Raw genomic sequence first — 13597 nt, 5'->3', positions numbered from 1 at the left:
CTTTGCATTTGTTTCATGCTGCTTCTTACCAGCCGTATCTGTAGGAGTTGTTGATGGAAATGTGTATTCTACTTCTATGATATCCCAAACTTTTGTACCAAGAGATTGAAGATAGGCTGTGATTCTTACCTTCCAATGGACGAAGTTCCTCCCATCAAAGATTGGTGGCCTGATAGATGCCTCTTTTTCGTAGTTGCTCATGATGATAGATCTTCCTTCAAGCGATCAAGCTTATTCTGAAGGACCTGCTCTGATACCAATTGTTGGAAATAATACTGAGAGGGGGGATGAATCAGTAAGATCAAGTCAATTATTTTTCATTTCATAATCAGATTTGCATACGCTACTTTAGTTAGTGAAAATGGCATATATACGCAACTGCAATTAAGGACACTCGCGTATAACTTGTAGACTTATAATTTAATTTATTCTTCAGATGTTGATCATTAATCTGTGTGTCAGAACCATATAAACAGTAACCAGGAATAGTAAATAGAATAGACACTCACACACAAGAACACAAGATATAAGGTGGAAACCCAATGTGGGTGAAAACCACCTGCTGCAATTCGTCTCATCTTCTTTCAATTAGAAACTTCTTTTTACAATGTTTCTGTATTGGTGCAGTCTTATACCAGTACGCAACCTTCTACCTGTAGAAGGCTACAACATTCTCTCGTTTTCTAGATTCTCCTAGAAGGGAGCTATAACCCCCTTATCTCTTGTACTAGCTGATGTACTAGTACATAGGTGCTAACCTATGGAAGGCTACAACCTTCTCTTTTATTCGAGGGACCACGTTTCATAAATTTTTAGAGTGGATCCATCAATAACAATAATCAAACATCAAATACATCTGAATCTATCAATCTCATTTGCTCCAATCAAAATTGAATCAAACAATTACTTCTCCGAAAGATGTAACCAGAATACAGTAATAGTAACCAAAAACCAATCTTGAACCTAGAACACTACAGCAATAAACAGAAGTGGCTAAAACATATTTCATGAGATGTACGCTACTTCAATATGTAGAACCTGCATGCATATGCTTCTGTATTAACGCCAACCAATGTATACGCTCTTTTGACTTACTGAACCAGCGTGTATATGCACCTCTGCTGTGCCAAAATTGCGTACATATATATAAACATAATTTACCCTTTTTCTCTTATTCAAACGTCCGTTATACCCAGATTATCAGATTTATAGATCAAGTCATGTGTCAAATATAACAGATCAAAATCACACAAAGATACTACTATTCAAGCCTTAAGATCTTCACCCATCAATAGAACTTATCCTTCTTCCAGCACTCAGGTTCCTCCTTGGTTCAGATCCGGCTATGCACCATAACCCAACTCTAGATCCTACTATTCTTAAGATATTCAATTCTTAAGGGAATGCCTTTTCCTAATGATCTCCTTCCTATTTTATAGTCTTAGGCCATTCTCAATACCATGGTCCAAAACCATAGAGAATCAATACCATGGACCCAATACGTGGGTTCAACACTTCAGACGACACACCATGGTCCAAAAACCATATTTCCAAATACCAAGAACTAAATATCATGGACCAAAAATAAGTTTTCCCACATGTATGTGCTTTTCCTTGCATGAAAGTGTGTGCATATGTATACGCGTCTTTTGATCATCGAACCCGCGTGTATACATGACTTGGTTAAGAGGAACATGTGTATATCTCTTTTTCCTTCATTCTGAGAGCCTGGACTATGATATGTCATTTGAGTGAGTTACCATCAAGGACAACACCTGTGTCATAGAACCAAACCTATGTCATAATGCCAACATAAAAAATTAACATTGTCTCAAAGTGAGTATATAGAAAAGGTGTTGAAAAGATTTAATATGTAGAATGAAAAACCACTTAGTTACCTTTGTCTAGCCATTTAAAACTAAGTAAGGAGGTGTGTCCCAAGACACAGGAAGAAATGGCTTATATGTCTAAAGCACCTTAAGCATCAACATTTTGAAGCTTAATGTATGCAATGATCTGCACAAGGCCTGATATTGAACATGCAGTGGGAGTTGTAAGTACGCACATGAACAATCCAGGAAAAGAACATTGGATGGTGGTGAGGTGGGTTCTCATGTATTTGAGAGGTACCACAAATTAAGAATTATGCTTTGGTGGTTCAAAAATTTCTCTACAGGGATATGTTGATGCAGATATGGCAGGTGATAGAGATAACAGTAGCAGCACAACATGGTATGTGTTTAATGTAGGTGGAACAATTGTTAGTTAGGTTTCAAAACTAAAAATATTTGTTGCACTCTCAACGATGGAAGAAAAGTATGTTGCTTCTATAGAGGCTAGTAAACAAATGATTTGGTAACAAAGGTTGTTGGATAAACTGGGTAAGAAGCAGGAGTTGAGCAGGTATTACATTGATAGCCAGAGTGCCATACATATTGCAAACAAATAAACATTTCATTCCAAGACTAAACATATATAGCTCAAGTACCATTTCATACGATCAATGTTGGAAGATGGACAGTTGAAGTTGGAAAAGATACACACTAGCAAAAATCCTGTAGATATGTTAACAAAAGTTGTAACTAGGGAGAAAATAAGATTCGGCTCAGTTTCAATTGGTCTTCAAGTATGATGATGAAGACGAGAAATAGCCAAGTCGAAAGTGGAGTCATTATCCAACAAATCAAGCAGTGATGGAGTTTCTATAATCAGACTCCAAGTGGGATATTGTTGGGTCTGGAGCTCGATTATCTTATTTATTCAAAGGTATCGCCGCATTGGACCCCATTTTGTAATGGGGTGACAACAATGCCCATTTTTGCACACCACTAGGGGGTCTTGGGGGGGATAAAAGTAGATGTAAAATTGCCTTGTAAAATTTTGTAATTTCGTAGCTAATCTGGGTCATTCATTAAGTGAAATCTCACTGTAGAAGTTATGTTTAATTTACAGTTTTTTCCCTAGAAGGACACCCCTCACTATATATGAGGGAATTTTATTATGACTATCTAGATGTGTATTCTAAGGGAGAAAGAGAGAGGAGATTGCATGAGAGAGAAGAGGGAATTACAATTAATCTTCTATAGGTAGGTTGTATCTCTTCAGTTTGCTCGATAATATAAAAGGAAAGAACGGATCTTTCTCCATGGACGTAGCTGAAATTGGGTGAACCACACATATCTATGTTTCTCTTGTTTTATGTGTTTATATTTCTGCATATTTTATGTGTTCCATTGTTCAATAATATATAATTTTCTAACACTATTGTATGTTCATACATATGAGGTTTCAAGGTTTCCAATGAATGAGGCGAGCTACTTGTTGTTCTGAATCAACATCCAAACTATTTCTTTATCCAAATCTGCCTATGACTTCATCTTATTTACCAAATTAAGTTGTGCCCCTTTGTATCACATTTTCCATTCTTGCATGGCAGTGATGGCAATTTTCACATTCTTAAGAGTGTTGAAAAATTCCTTTCTCTATTGTTGCAAGCTATGCAATCGAACAAATTCCTTATGTATCGTCATCAACTCCTCATAGAGATCCCACATGGCCACTCCAAGTGTTGATACTTCACCATGTATCGTTGCTCTCATTTCCCTCCAAGTAGACATGTGTGGAGACTGAAATCTGTGTTGCTATGCAGAGATATTCTATATCTTTCAAACTAACCTGTAGATTTTGATTCAATTTCTCACTCTGAGGCATCAAATACTGATTGGTTGATCTTGTCATAGCTGTGGAGGCAAAGTTGGCTTCAAAAATTGCATTTGGATTTCTCTTAGTGTCCCCCACTATCACCCTTTCTCTAATGAATGCAGGTGATGCATGACCATCCCAAAAATGCTCTCTCTATGCTTGTACAATACTCTTTTGAAGTTCATTATATGACAGATTGTACACATCCATTACTTGTTCATCATCAAAAGGAACTATGTCCCCATCCTCACTCGGGGCTAACTCTGCGGCTGGAGGTGGTGGAGACTGAACAGTGACCTATGGTGCACTGGGCATCAGGTCAACATATTCATCCTGTGGTTCCGATTCCAACTCCATGTCAAAAAATTTAATCAAGTATTCAATCTGTGTAGAAAGCTCCCAATACTGCATCTGTTCACTCTCCTCCTCTTCTATTGGTTGGTTATGCCCTTGTTCTTCCACTTTAATTAGCATTGTTTCTCCTAACATTGCACCTTTCCTTTCTTCCTTTTGATGCTTTTTCTTCTCCTCCTATTCTTTCCTCCTTTGTTCATGTTCTTCACTTAGTACTTGTTTTTCTTTCTACGCCCTTAGTTATACTTCCTGTAAGCTTTGATTTTCCTCACTTCCTCTCCTCTGATCTTTGTTTCCTTTGCTTCCTCTACAAAAGATGTTTGCATAGGGACTCAATCCAATTTCACTCTGTAACTTTGTTCTCACTATATTCTCTCAACAACCTTTCTCTTTCCATTAGCTTGTACTCGGTTTCTCCCTTTTGTTACTACTGCTCAAATTTCTTCCATGTTAGTGTTTGACTCCTTTTATATAAACAATTATGTGTCTACATATATTGGCAAGTTAATTAGCACTTACTCAACTACTTCACCAGTACTGCTTTCATTGGTCTCTCTTGAAGTAGCTCTCTTTGGTGCAATGGTAACAATGACTGCTAGAGATAAATGCTTCATAGGAGTGGTATATGTGGGGCGAAAAGGACACTCATGGCAAGAAAACATTGGTTTATGAAAATTGAATTTCAAGGAATTTTATGGGAAGGATTGCACAATTTTCATTGGCAAGAGGAATTGGCTTCCTATGGGAACTATGAATTGTGCAGTCCTAGTGGTCAGGGATGAATCTTGTGGCCCCAACATGGGCAAAGACTGGGAGAGACTGTGCATTGTGCAATCTCAACGTCCAAGGTGACAGGCCAAACCTTGTAACCGCACAATGCACAATTGGAGCCAGTTGGTACTATGCAATATGTAGTTCCAGAGGCCAAGCCTGTGACTTGAGCATTAGGATTTTATAGTTCCCAATTCGGCAAAGGGAAGTATAAATCTACCTGGTGGAAGTGTGAAAAATTAGCAGAAGTGAATGGTGATATGAGCTTGAGTGCAAAAACAAAGAAACAAATATGACACTTGTGAAATGCAAACGATACCTTGAAAAAACATTTTTGTAATTAAATTTTTTTTGAAGCAACAATAACCATGAAGAGAAACAAGAAAAAAAACACTCACATAAGTGAAACGACAAAAGTGACAAAAAAGGAAACAAAAGGAGATAAAAGAAAAAATCACCTGGAAAAGCGATAATGAACCTATCTAAGTTTCCTTGATCTCCCCGGGAATGCTAGATCTCCAAGATCGAATGTGTAAATGATCTACAGAGGCATCAATTAACTATATTTGAGCAATTGAGGGTCTATGACATGCATGCTTGAGATCAAGGACAAAGGCGACACTTGGATGAAACTTCTAAAAATAGCAATGTACTGTCTTCAAGAAACTAATAATACATCACTACTTCCTAGGAATGTTTTTTTCCATTTAGTTTTTCTTATTTTCTGGGGGGGGGGGACTTTCCATGCACACTATTGGGAAAGAATGCGTAGTTCTGGGGAACTCAGAAACTTTCTAGGTTAGTGTGCATTGTGTAGTTTCTAATACTAGTGAGGGTTGTGCAGTTTGTGGGCTTAGTCTTGGGCTGCCTTCAATGGCTACACAGTTCCTAAGCTCAAGGTTGTCTTCCATTTAAGACTGCAATTCCTATCGTAAAGGTTGATATCCCTCAGGGATTGCGTAGTTTCTAGAGGCAAGTCCGTAATTGTTGTGAGACCAAGTTGGGAGATCAAGTTATGAATTAGAAGAATCATCTAAGTGGTCAAACACAATCGAAAATGAAATGATAATTCTGAGTCAAAGCATGAATACTTGGATTAGTGTAAGTTGAGTTGTTGTAGATAAGAAGGGAGGCTGAAAAATCAAAGCATAGGTAGAATTTTAGAGGATGGTTGTAGCTGCTACAATACCATGGTAACAATTTACATTAAATTTACCTTTGGTGTAATTATACATATAAACGTATTGAGATATTCTATAAATTGGTTATTCTCCGTACAAATATAGGTATTGTAGGAAATGGTTTAAAGAATTTAGTTTTACCTATGAACAAATGTTGTATGAATACTTTGCAGGTGAGGGAAAGAAATTTAACCCAACGAGTCTTTAAATTAGAAATCTCAGACATGAACCTTGTCTGGAAGTTGGGTTCCTAAGGGCAATGTGAAAGTCTCGATAACCATGGAAGAAACTTGTTATAGTTTCTTATCTCAAAAAGAGGCCCAAGATTTTTACTTTGAGCTTATGAGTTTGATTAACACATATAAATTTCCGTCGTAAAGATAGGCACTTTTACCTTCAGTATATGACTTTCAAAAAATCAGTAATTGAGTCATTTCATTCCCTTAGGAAGTGGCAATACCCAGTCTTGAATATATACATATATATTTTAGGTGGTTGTATAGAACTATAGAGTCCAGTAAAGTAATTGTTATTGAAACTATAAACAAAAAAATATACACAGACTAGAAGACATGCCCGATAGTAACTTACCCTTAATCCCAATATAAGGGAATGAGAGAGGGTTAAAAGTCACTATATCAGAAGATAATTAACCATACTAGGAAATGAATTACAATTAAGTGACAGATATGTTTCAACTAGAGATTAGATGTGATTCATTTAGTCAATTAAATAACTTAACACCATGTGTATTCTATGGTCACCAAGGTATATAGAGATGCTTATGTCGAATGTATGCTTAGAGAAATAGAAATACAACATTTGTTCTACTATATGAAGAAGTAAATTTACTGTAAGTAAATAAGTTAAAAAAAAATGTGCATGCTAGCTAGGGATAGATATATACTTGGTTGTTAAATAATTTTGTCGATCCTAAATGTATAACAAAAACATAGATAAATAAATTTTCAACTGGGTTATTTTAAGTGTACTAGAAAGTATTTCTCAACCTCAAAAAAATGATGAATTTTTACTTTTAAATTTAATAGTAAGCTTAATATGTGTTTGGTAGCACATGAATTAAGTAAACTCCATAAATGAAAGACATACAAAAACAATTATCAGAACTCAATGCATATTAAAATAGAAGATACTTGATTTGTAATAAATCTAACTATGCTTTACAGGGTTCATGTCAGATTAGCATCTTAATTTGTCAATTCCACTACATTTCCAATAAAAATAAAATAAATAGTGCTAGAACAACCACAACAAAATGTGAAACAAAATAAAACAACATATCTCAGATAGAAGTATCATGATCAAGTAAATTACACAAAAGTAAAACAAATTCTGTCAAGGGTATAGATTCTGAAAGTAAAATTATACAATTGTCACTTCACTAGGAGCACTAGGAAGTATTTTTGTAATGAAAAGTAGCATTTCCAAGGTTAATCCTCTCTATAGATAGAGATGATCCCTCTATCCGAATGAGTGGGTCTATGAACTGAAGTGACAATCAACTAGACATAATCCTAGATTATAATTGAAAAGTAGAACGAGAGAGATGACCTACCTTTCTCTTATGCTATTCTGATTTCCTTTGTCGAGATCCTCAAACTGCTTGTGTCATAGACTTGTTACTACTTCTTTCATCACCTATGTACCTACAGAAGTGATCAAGAGACAACAAAGCATGCCAAAACCAATAGAAAATCCAATAAGAACCTACTTAGCTGATCAAGGAATGCCAAGACAATACATACATGAACATATATATTCTGGGAAAATCAACCAACAATTGTATTATTATTTAAAGAATAAAGGGAAGATTACAACCATAGCCTTGATGTTGAGAGGCTCTCCTTGAGTGGCAATCAAATTCCAAGCCAGGAAACTCTACAAACACTCCTTCTCCAAGTCTAATGTATAGCCTCTAAGAATAAGCTCAACTAGGGGTGCAAATGGACATATACCAACCCAACTTCTACCCTGACCAACCATTTGGGAATGGGAGAGGATGAATTTATAGACTGGGAAAGGGAGTTAGGACTTCTATAAAGATAAGATTAGGCCCACGTCTCAAGGAGGTAGCTGATAGGGATGAGAGCAAGAGGTCAAATTTGGAGGATTCAACCTCATCTATGTGAAACGACCCCCATCGTGTTGCTCTAGAATCTTGTCATCCTCTTTGGAAAAAATTCCTTTTTGAGAACATTGTGGGTATGAAAGGCAACAGAGAAATTCCATTGTTGGCCTAACATGGTGCAATAAGCGATCATTGCAGTTTTTAGTTTCATAAGGGCGATGACCCTCATTTTAGGGTTTTAAGAGTTATTTCTTCAGGGACGGCTCCAAAGATTTTCCAAGAAAATCTAAAGGAGGGATCTCAGTTGTATACATGGATCAGTATATTGTATAATGATCATGTTTCAGGCACTTTATGGTATGTCATAGGGAAGTGCAGGAGGCATGACAGAATACTGTGTAACAGATTGCCCTTAAAGCATGAAGACAGAATGAGTAGTTATGGCTAAGATGCCTTATAATATTTTGGAAAGGATGAGGACACACACCATTATGAGGCCCAAAATCAAGGACGCATATACATATACATATCTGAGAGAAAGACATGAATCAACATCATGGGCACATCCATCCAGATAATAAGGACTACATGACATGATCCATGGGATGGGGGTAGCCATCGAAATAAGAAGTATCATCTGTAAATCTAATATCCAAGGTATGGATGCAACCATATGATATAGAAGGATCATCATAAATATAAAGTCTGACGGTATGGTCACAGGCATCCGTATAGTAGAAACATGTGTACAATCATCAGTGACATATACCTCCATGCAGCTTGAGTTATATCAGACAAAACTCAGTCTCTTGCGCTCCATCCCAACCCGATCAATGTATGAAGCCTAACATGCAAATAAACATGTTGAATTCGAACATGCTAGAAAACAACATGATTATCGGCTAATGATGTGGAACGTTAACAGGTACGAGAGAAACCACCAATAGTGACAATGGCTCTTAAGTTACAAAAGTACAATCCATGAATGTGATAATGAAGCTGCAGTTGAACACTCGTGGAATGACTTGATTGAAATCCAATAATGAAGACTTGTCATCAGATGTGAAGAACTGACCATTAGGACATGCGAGCTTTAAGGTATTGAAAGGGAGTTTCTAAGTCATATTCCTGGATAATGAGCTGAAGTCGACATGAGATGGCTCATCAAAGGAGGGTCATAACGATTCCCTCATTATCGACATGAAACAAGGAATAAAGTGGAATCATTTTCAAGACTGTAACAATGACTCAAACGATGTATAGGTAAATAACTGCAGATTTGACTTCTCTTGAACATATTGGCGATGCGACTCTGGAGTGTGGTAGCGTTAGACTCAACATAGGACTAAGGGTCATAATGATGAGGTGGCATAGTAAAATGAGAGGCAACATGGATCAACCAAACCCGGGAGGCCAAGTGACTAAGTCAGGATATCCCGAACCCGACATGAGAGCAGAAGAGTGTCATGTTCAAGAGGAACATGCTACCTGTACAAAGGATGTTTCATATTCATTTTTCCTCGCTAATTCTAGTGAGTACCTCTTTATTTTTACACAATATTGAAGAGGATACCATATGCTTGTCATATAAATTCATCCTTCGGATGAATCCATCCTAGTAAGTTTTATGAGTAATAGGAAGGAGAAACTTGGTCTCATCGTGGTGATGAATCTTTCGTTATAAAGTTTTAATGAGCTCAACATAATAATAGATCAGTATATTTTTCACATTTAGAGATTTTTAAAAGGAAACGGAAAAGAAAATTCCAATATGTCCCTTTTCGTAATTTGTCCCTCGAACCTGAAAAGGTGGAAAACAATATCTGAGGGAACATCCTAGCCATGTTCGACTAAGGTGTTCCTTTTTCGTAAAATAGTTTATCTCACTTTAGAAAAGTGTTAAACCTATACTAAGTAGACGCCAATTAATTTACTTTAATGAGTTTTAAATGACAAGTACTTGACAATCTTTTCATATTTTTGGAGTCTAGAAAGAGCTTAAAGGATACTCCACCTGGAGGAATGAGTGGTAGAAAAAGAATAACAACTGGTTCCAATAATGATAGAACTGGTCAAAACACATAAAGGTGAAGAGGATGGATAATAAGAGCACTCATTGCAGATGTTTCTCAGGAAAGGGTAAAACAACAAAGTGAAAGCATATGATTGACCAAAGAGATGGTGACGATAGAATGAAAAAACTAAGGCTCATCTGGTGAAAATCAACAGATAAAATAGCAATCATGAGATGTAAAGTGGGAGTGGTTTCATTTTTAGACAAGGTTGAAACATGGGAAACTATTCTTGAGTTTACTTTGAGGATGATTTCATTTTTTCACGATCTTGAAACATGAGAATAAGCAAGTGGCCAAGTAATTAACCTGTGGTGGGGGTTATATCTCTTGCCTATACGAACAATTTAGGGATGATGGTTGATTGGGAGCTGATTCCAAACCAATGAATGTAAGCTTATCAATGATAAAAATGTTTCCTTCATGCGAAAAACACATCACCCAAAAGAGGGAAGAAACAAGAGCTCCCATGACATAAACATAGTCACAGCCAAGGACTAGATTAAAATCTAAAGGAACTTAGACAACCATCACGTCTATATAGAGAGTCTTTACTTCCAAAGTAATAGGTAACTTATGAAGGATCCATAATGGTTGACTATTTCCTCTGTTAAAATATAACCGATTTTGTGTGACGGGGACAAGTTTATGAGAACCCAAGGCTTTCCAAGTAGTTGAGGATAGGATACTAACATATGCGCCCTTATCTATGACTATACTAGGTACAACCATATGGTAAGCATGTACTATAAGCTAGAAAGGCACATAAGACAGAAGGCGATATCCTACTAGTCCACTCCAATCAAAAGAAGTGACTAAACTCCTTAGAGGGGGTGTTGTAGGACCATGAGATTTGAATTGTTGCTAGATGGGAACAGGAGAAATGCTCTCATGCACCTCTGGAATAGGAGGATTTACCTCCCATTCATTTGATACTGAAGAGACCAAAAGAACCTAAGTAGTATGAGGTTCACTCTCTACCTAAAAGGTACGGTTAACTAAAGGTGGAGTCAGGTCTACCATTTTCTTGACCAACTGTTGGTCAATAATGGACTCATGAGACTCACCTTCAGAGAGATTGGTGTTGAACAAATATGACTTTTGATAAATCACTGGATCAACTAGTGAATGATCAGGGAAAAGTTTTTGATACCTATTCAAAAGATGAGGTTGAGAAGTTGTAAGGTTTTTGAACTCTTTGGAACCTTCATCCATAAGACGAAAAAGTTGAATGGGATGATCACTTTCACATCATCTACAAGGAAATTTGACTTTTCCCTTTTTACCATGAGCTTTATAGTTACTAGTTGAAGGTTTATCACCAACATGATTTCCATAGGTGGATGACAAAGGTTGATGTGAACCTGTGGACCTCACTTTTAAGACCTTGGGAATACTAGGACAATTCCAAAGAAGGTGGTCACCTTACATAACACGAAAGGAAATATTACTCTCTCAAGTTGGTTGGAAGATTTTTCATCATTAGTTGCACCAGTAACAATAGTTGTTTGGTTGCCCCCTTGCTTTTTTTACTTCTTGTTCTTCTTCATCTTCTTCTTCTTCTTAGCTCCCTTGTTACTAGTATCCAGAATTTCCCTAGGCAAATAAGAAGAATGGAGTGAAGAAATACGCAAAGAAGGTGAGGGGTTAACTTTAGAATCAACATGAGGTTGATGTTGTTCAGGTGGAGGAGAACTTGTTTGAAATGTACTTTGGACACTCGGAACCATCAAGTCTGCAAACAACCAAACTAGTAAACTAATGATTAATCCAAGAAGGGACAACGTCGCCATATAGGGAGCACTAGTATTTCCAAAAGAATGAAAAGGACTAGGATTCCCATTAGAGGGGTTTCCTTAAGTGGTAGATTGAGGAAATCTCCTCATTGGTATCAACCATATACTAATGATTATTTCTACAGCAAGGATGTTTTTCTAGGGTCAATTAATTTATTTTAGAATTTGGAACAAAAAATTTGGCCTTTCCATGTTTTAGGAGTCGAGAAAAGGATGAAAAGTTGACTCTAGTCACTTTCGTTGGTTTAGCGAGCTGGAAAGGACAAATGCTTGATAATATTTTAAAATTTAGAGATTCATAAAAGATCAAAATGACTGCTCATGTGAATCTAGGTAAAAGGAGTACCAAGTAACCGTGAATTGCAATATACACCTCAACAAATAAATTCAGCAAGGACTTGACATACGTGCATGAAATCTCCCCGAATGCTATGTTCGGTGTATCATGTTTATAGGGTGACAGACTCAGCTTCCTATGGATAAATGTTTGCAACCTATATGGGTCTCCCTTTATAAATGTGATGGTATGGGGAGAAAAAGTCTGTGCTAGCATTGTCTAATGCAAGAGTGAACGATAGCTGCTAAGTTTTATAAACTCTAGAATGCATCTCTAGCCTAGACCACTAAGTATGAACATCAGTGTTTCAAATTCTCCTTATATTAATTGATATATTTTAAACATTTATCATGAATTACGTTTTAGTTTTGGTCTCAAAATGATGTGACATGATCGCCCATGATGTAACTATATGAGAAAAAAAAACTTTTCTTTTCAATGAAAGCTAGACTAATCAAGGGAAGAAATTTCAATCAATAATGCATCAAACAAAATGCATCAAGAAAAATTCCTTCCACTAACTTTAACTTTTGTCTGCCAAATGAAAAATGTGAAAGCAAAATCTAGTCTTTCATTTTAGTAAATGAAGTGCCAAAAGTAAAAAATGATTTCCACTTTTCATTATCCTAAATGCAACTTTTGTGAAAGAAAAATGGTTTTACTTTAAAAATATGCACTTATAGGAATTATGTATTTTTCCTATTTTGAATGATTTGATGCACCTAATACAGTTTTTTAGTTTAAATCATCGAAAAGTGTGATCTATTCTCAATGATGAATCTCAAAAAATAACTTCTCAATAAACTAATCTAATGCATTTTCACGAAATGTAAATTTCGAAATACAAGCTAAAACAAATGAAAAATGATGTTTTCAATGATTTCTATAGAAAACAACATTCAATCACATCTCAATGACACTAACAAGAGAAAATGATTACCAATGACTAGAAATCTTAGAATTCTGTCAAATTTCACTTAGAAGCCAACGAGACAAATTTTTCAAATCAATTAAGGAAATCAATCAAAACATTAACAAATCCAAGCATGCATGATAGGAAAATACCTTACGGGCCAAGATACATTGGATTCTTAGCAATAAATCTTAAAAATTCTCATATTCAAGGATCGTCGCTACTTAACATACCCAAACCGGTGATTATCGCTACTTTTAATAGGCAAACCCGCGATGGCATCACTACTTTGTATAGAAAATGTAGTGATGATTTTAGCATAGCCAAAACATGAAGAAAAATTTGTTTCATCATGACTGTAAAGGTAAAAATCATGATCGTC

Source organism: Pinus tabuliformis, chromosome 5_1, assembly GCF_031772625.1.
Source record: "Pinus tabuliformis cultivar Carrire ecotype Pingquan chromosome 5_1, CPIR1, whole genome shotgun sequence".
Taxonomy (NCBI): Eukaryota; Viridiplantae; Streptophyta; class Pinopsida; order Pinales; family Pinaceae; genus Pinus; species Pinus tabuliformis.
The sequence above is the reverse complement of the archived record's forward strand: the minus strand, read 5'-3'. Positions refer to the sequence as shown.